This window comes from Saccostrea cucullata, unplaced genomic scaffold (genome assembly GCF_032062105.1).
Source record: "Saccostrea cucullata isolate Sc308-1 unplaced genomic scaffold, CSIRO_AGI_Scuc_v1 ctg13653, whole genome shotgun sequence".
In the NCBI taxonomy this organism is placed as follows: Eukaryota; Metazoa; Mollusca; class Bivalvia; order Ostreida; family Ostreidae; genus Saccostrea; species Saccostrea cuccullata.
The window spans coordinates 1-7,500 of NW_026920735.1; positions in this window are offsets into that span (position 1 = coordinate 1).

Here is a 7,500-nt window from a genome sequence, read left to right on the forward strand (position 1 = left end):
CTCTAAGTTTCACCAAAAGTATAACTTTTATTTCAAGCCAGCACTGATTACATGACTAAAACTGGCTTTTCTGCTGGATTATGCCCCTTATGTAAAAACAAAGTAACCTAATTAGTTAACAGCAGTCAAATTTTGTTATAAATTATTCAATCAACTCTGATTAAGACAAATTTGAAAGAGGATTACTCAATCTGTTCCAATGTCTACACTCAAAAAACACATGGATTTAAATGAATTTCTCAAACTGCGAGGGGGATATTCATATGTTTTGTGTATTGATGATACCCATAAATATTGATATTGTATTATTTACAATATTCACAGTAAATTTAGGTAGAAATATTTATTTAAAATTATTTACATCAACATTTATTGAAAATATGAGAGCTAGGGCAAAAATTTTGGCATTTTTTCACTATGTGCAGTCCCCATTGTGAGCCTCAATTTACCCAAACCCTCTAATTTTTAAACAAATAGTCAAAACTAAGTAAAATATAATCCCAATGCCAAAAAATAGGAACTGATTGATTTTTTGGCTGTAATCAATTTTTATCCATGAAATCATACCTATTCTATAGGACAAACACCACCAAATGTTTTCCCATAGACTTCCATACAAACTTTAGCCCCTCTCACTGATACATGTATTGAATTTCGGGCAAATGACCTTTTTGTCGTGAAAGTTCGAGATATTGGAAAACAAAAAATGCCAGAAAAAATATACCGTGCCGTTGCACTTTTACTTTCAATTTCCATTTGTTTACAACTAGGTGCGTTTGACACCAAATGAAAATCTCTAACCAAAGGGCTCCCCTCCTTTCAAATTTTTACCTGTAACTCCTACATATCTCAAAGAAACCCAAGTCTTGATATTACATTTTTATCAACTTTATTTCACTTGTCAAATACATATCAAGTCTTTTCTCTTATTGACCAATCACGCGCCAGGTAGCATTTTCTCCTCCGCACAACTTTGGGTGTCCAAAATGTCTGCGCCCATGTATTTGTTTATGTAGGGGTTTTTCCTATAGAGTGACACTCTATAGATAACTTTATTGTTGTAGTCAGAGTAAATCAGACTTCCGTCCCTCATCACAGTCAGACCAGATGGTTCTCCGTCAGTATAGATGTTATCCAGCTCTGTCCCTGACCTTTCTATCAGTTGTATTCCAGGACCATCACCACTGATGTACGCTGATCTGTCATCACGACAACTCACATGGAATAACTTTTTAGTTTTAGTTTTTGTCTCGTTTATTTTTACTGAACGCCCCAGTACTCTTGCGTTGGATGTTTTCCTCATTGCAGATAAAGGTGGCAGTACCGGTAAAGATTGTGAGCTTTCATCAAGTGATTTAACATGGTTAACCTTTCCGGTCATGAACTTACCAAATTGATGCTCATTTTGAGATTTGTTAATCTGACCAACTGTAAAAGAAGGCATAACAATGTTAACTTTATCTGGAAGTTTCAATTGCTTAAATATGCCAGGATTTTGTTTTCTAAACAAAATAAGTTCGGCAGGATGGCTTGACTCTGTGAGAGTTTCAAATTTCTCAATCAGTCTATCCAAGTTTTGTTCATATCTCTCAGCCTCCGCTGTATGTCAGGATATTTCCTCTCTATTTTTTCTCTCATCTTTCTCAGATTCCTGCAAGGCTTCTTTTAAAATGACTCTGATATGATCTATCAGATCCTGAGCTTGTTTCTTCATTTTCTCTCGTACGTTCTCATGGGCGCTCTTTATATCATTTTCTCCTCTTTTGAAATCTTTTATTTTCTGAATAATCTCCTACTTGAACTGTGTCTTCATCTTTGTCAATTCCTCAGCAGTTTCGACCTTTTGTTTCTCGTACAGATCTTGCATCTTCCCGATGGCGTGTTCGCCGTGATCTCCCTGAATGCACGTTATACACACAGGGACTTGGCAATATTTACAACAAGCTTCGTACGCTTTTGATGAGTGGTCTTCACACATTTTGATCTGATTGGTTGGATGAAGTCTCTCAGACAGACGGACGATATTGTGTCCAGAAGGAACTTTACTTTTAAGATGGAAGACTTTACACCGAGGACAGAGTTCATCTCCACATGGAACACAGTGGAAGACTGCGGGCTGGTCTTCGCAGTATTGACATCGAATGACATCCTGGGCTTGTGAGCGGGCCATTATAACGTATCCTGAAAAAAATTGAAGTTTCGATTTTATATTCATATGATTGAAAGAACACTTGCTGTTGTTATTACTCAATTTCAACAAAAAAACTGAATGAACCACAGCTCAGCTGAGCATCGTGGCTATAAGTAAGTGCAGATATTCATCGATTTAGTGTTGAAAACCTTAAATATATATATAAGGTGAATTTACTATGCATCGGACACATACCTTGCTTCGGACAACTTTAGACAATAAACTCTCTTTCAACTTAAGAGTTCCGAGTATTTATTTGTTTCTGTCTTGAAGCTGAAGATTTAATTTTTTTAATGATACCGATTGTTCATGTTGTTATTATTATGTCGTAATAAAAATACACCGAGAATGGCCTTGAAGTTACGTACTATATATTTTACATCACCAAAGGGGAATAACGAGAAATTTATGATTTTGCAATTTTTAGAGTTCAACGGAACGGGTCAGACGTTGGTGAATAAAGTCAAAGATTGGTAATTTTACATAAATTTTTAAGAAATTTCACTTCAGTATTCGTATAATTCTTTTTTGAGCTGGTCTTCACTGGTATGTTCATTTCTCCGTACATCAGACACAAATTAACCATGCATCGGACACTTTCCGATGCAAAGGTAAGCACTACCATTTTCGTATAGAACCCAGCTGACAGAGGTTTTTTTGGCGGAAAAAGAAAATAAAAACTCATATTTTCAGTCAAAATACAAGTTATCGAAATATGACGTCTGGAATTTGACTCAAATTATTTCTATAAACCAGAATATGATAAACCATGAGAAAAAGGCTTGAATTATCGCATATTATAAGCATTTTAAAGCATTTCCAAGGCAGAGTGAGGTCTCTTGAATTGTTCTATATTTGTGCAACGATATCGTCAATTAAATTTAAGTTGAGAGTTTTTTCTTGGATAAAAGATAAAAATATATCCATACCAAGGATTTTAAAGCACTGTGATGAAGGTATGATATTTTTCCGGTCTAAATACCGTCTGTTCGATGCATGGTAAACAATGTCCGATCCATGGTGAATGAATTTTGAGTTATTCCTAAAAACTTAATTTTTGAGGTTATTTTCTCAATAAAGGGCATACAATTGTGTTCCAATTTGATATTTTAATCACAACCTAAATGTTTAGCTACATTTTGATAATTTTTTCGTCGGTGGCGATATCGCTAGGACGTGTTGAAGTACAAGGGTGTCAGATGCATGGTGAATCCACTCTACTAGTATACTTTTTCTTCAAATACCCCTAAAAAGCTGGAGTCATGATTTAAACGAAGCCCAGTAATCCAATTTTCTTTGACCAATAATGGCTCTAGAAGATTTTTAAAATAAAATTAAAGATATTTCCATATAAAGATAATCTTCAGTCCTATTATAGCCACGAACCTTTGGGGTTCATGATTTGAACAATCTTGAATCTACACCTGTCCAACAGAGGATGCTTTCGATCAGTATGACTTACCATAGCTTTGCATAGCTTTGCTGTTCTTGAAAAGATTTTTGAAAAAGTCTACCTTTTTATTCCTGTGTAATACTTTAATTGCCGATACTACCTTAGGGAGGGGAGGGAAGTTAAAATTTGACCAACATAATTATCCATGTTATCTATACTACCCAAGGATTTTTCCACATAAGTTTAATATTTCCTGGTCAAGTGGCATTTTTAAGGTTTATTAAAGATGCAATTAGTCATTTTCATTTACAAACGTACTTGCATTTTCCCAAGGATAAATTATAGCAAGTTTGTTTGAAATAGTTGTCCTGGTTATCTGGATACCTGATAAATCGAAAATGTAAAAGAAAAGTTATAAACCGACATCGAAAAAATGGAATCAAAAAGGTAAGTTGGTCCTTATACACTGTATTGACTTAGGTTACAAGGGACAATTGAGGCAAATGTAAATGCCTTCTAAAATCTTCTCTGCATATTTTTAAAGTAATGGAATTTGCCAGTCTTGATAGTGCACCAATATGAGAAGGGAAGGGACAAGTATCTTTCAAATGAACATTTACATTTTATGACGACAGATATATATTTTACCAAACAAATATATAATGACCCACAGGAAAACAAGGTTGATATGGTGATCAGGAATACCTGTTCTACTTTCGGTTTACATTTCGATCTATTCAATAGATATATAAATTATCATTCTGTACTATATAAAGTGACTTAAGGACTTCATAACAAAGGAGAAGACAAGCAACAACCACAACAACAACAAATGCATAAAAACTGCTACATTTTATGCATCAATACCTGAACACAACCAAAAGCTGTATGAAAACGGAGGGCTCCCTAGTAAATTATCTTGTCATTGGTGGTTATTTTTAACCTTTTCTTATTGAGGTTCAATGATATTATGTATCTTTTAAATTGCCGAGATCACTTTCAAGATTTTTATTAACACAATGCAACACATACTTATCTAAAAAAAGATATATCATAGTTAATCATTAGACACGTTTAATAGTTCAGGCTAATAACTAAAAGCAATATTAATACAGCAATTTAACTTTATATGGAATAAATGAACAAGAAAAATATTTTTTCATATTGCCTAAAATTTTCACAATAAATTAAAGTTTCATGACAGCAACTTCCGATTATGAACATCTTCAAACTTGAATATAATTAATCTCGTTATCTTAGCCTTTTCAATTCAACTTCATCCAAAAAAATCTGAACGTACACCTGTTCACTGTACACACTTGCTGATAATTAATTAGTTTTCTGGTTGGTGTAACTGTGTGATTATAACCAAACTTGGTGAAAATACAGTCCATCTGTAGCTCATTTACCTCAAATGATCCCGTAAAATATTCTATGAAAAAAAATAGAGTTTGCAATTTACGAGTCTGTCATCTTATACGTTGATTGAATTTTGATGAATATGTGTAAAGAAAAATTAACCCAGCTAATTCTATGTAATATCGAAATTATATGAATAATCAAGTTGTGCTATTTCTGAAAGACACACTATTTTGATGTATAGTTGTAAATTTCCTAAACAGAGAAATTCATTTATTCATTTCATTTTAGTTTCTTAGTCATGTTAAGTTTTTACATGTGAGATTATAGGTCTACTCATCGCTAACCTTAACCTTATACCTCACTCCCTCATAAAGGTAAGCTGCAAAGATAATTGTGCCTCATAGTGGGTAAGGTCTATAGTTAGATGAAATTGTGCCTCATAATGGATAATGTCTGTAGTTAGATGAAATTGTGCCTCATAATGGATAATGTATGTAGTTAGATGAAATTGTGCCTCATAATGGATAATGTCTGTAGTTAGATGAAATTGTGCCTGATGGAGTTTTATGAGAAGACTTAGTTTTACAATCGACGAATGACTTCTACAATTGAAACAGTGACTTACTCCATTTACTAAAATGTAAAATTAAAGTCAGCTGTCAAATGTAAAAGTAAGTCTCTTCATAAAACTCCCATAATGGATAATGGATAATGTCTGTAGTTAGATGATATTGTGCCTCATCCCTCAAGATGACTTTTTAAATTAATTTTTCAAATCCGATTTATTGTAAATAAAAAACTGTATATTTTTTAAAAAAATTACAAAAATTGTAGATTTTTAAAAAAAAGATCGTTAGTTTCTGTATTATCTTAACCGAACCGATGTGTGAGGATATGGAGATAACGAAGAGTATTCAAGATCAGAAGTCCATAAAACAATATAGTACAGGAGCTGAGCATACACAAACCTCCAAATTATCGGAGATTGGATCAGATGCCATTGAGGATTGAGCATCCACTGCCAACTGGTCACACCCGCCGTGTGCTCCTTGTCATGCTCGGGAAATAATGGGAAAACCCGTCATCAATATAGTGTATAAATAATGGACTAACAATTAGTATGAAAAACGTCAGTCAGTATTTGACTTAATGATAAATTGTATTTGCTATCAAGGTTATTGTATCGATCATAGAACTGACAAAATTATGACCTCAAACGAGACTGCTGATATTCTTGCTTCACCGACTTGTTTGTCAATGATTTACCTCGTTTTAGAAATTTTTCATACGTAGAGCATACTCTTGCGTATCGAATCGACTGAGATACATAAACTCCATATGCAGGTGATGAAGGTATATTGCTGCATAGGTAAGGGAAGTTGACGATAGAAAAGTTAAAACCATAACGTTTATCAAAGAGTTTGATTGTTAGATTACCATTAACGTCCTTTTCAAGTAATATATCCAAATATGAAAAAGATATGTTAGACTCTGTGGTATCTTTTTTCTCATGCTCACCAGGATATACTAGTATCGTATCGACATAAGAATGGAAATTACCATTGTTAAGTGACAATACGTCGTCGCTATATCTAAACTAAATGTCGAGTTGAAGGCCATATGAAGTGTTTTCTTCTTTTTACACATAAGAATTTGAACAAATTCTGTTTCATTTAAATGCAAAAATAGGTCTAACTAGAGCCGAGCTCGTTGCAAAGCAACGAGTAGGTCTTCCGTCGGAGCTGCGGACAGGGAAAAATGACGTCAAGGTCATTCCACGTTCTAATGTTAAAGCAATCTTTTAAGGGTAGATGTCATCTTATTTATGTTTTACTATTAAAAAAGATAGTAAAGGAATGTTTGCGACCTTGACCTTGTTAAAATGACCTTACGTCACACCATGACACACGCTGGTGATAAGCAAAGCCATTTGTGTGCTACCGTATTGACGAATTCTTAAGCTATACTTTTTTCGATAGGCCTTGTCACAGCTAATACGTCTATACATGTGTAAATCTAGGTATGAAAGCGTTATCCTTTCTTTATCAAAAGTCATGGTCAATTTTAAGCAATGTTTAAAGCCGGTTAAACTTCAAGGTCAAAGTTCATTATATGCTAGCATTTGAAATGATTTTATCACAGGTTACATACATTTGATTTTTGTGTAATACGAAAACCCTATCTCTTTTCATTCAAAAGTTATGATCAAGATTAAAATTGTGGAAAGTTAGTCAAGTCTCAAGGTCTGGTCAAAATCAGCGTATCGGTATTTACAAAAATGTTGTTAACGTTACAGGTAATACACAGTGGTAAAATAAAAGCCCTAATCGATCTCTTTTCTCTCAAAAGGTATGACTATGGTTGATGTTTTTGAAAAGTGGGTCAAACTTCAAGGTCAAAGCGTCAAAAATCATAATGAATTTTCAAAGGCGTTGACACAGGTATTACATGTACATGTACATGTTTATAAAATGAAAGCTTTCAATAGTTATGGTCAATTTAAAGCAATGTTATTTTTTAAGTAGGTCAAGATCAAGGTCACGGAGTTAAAAAT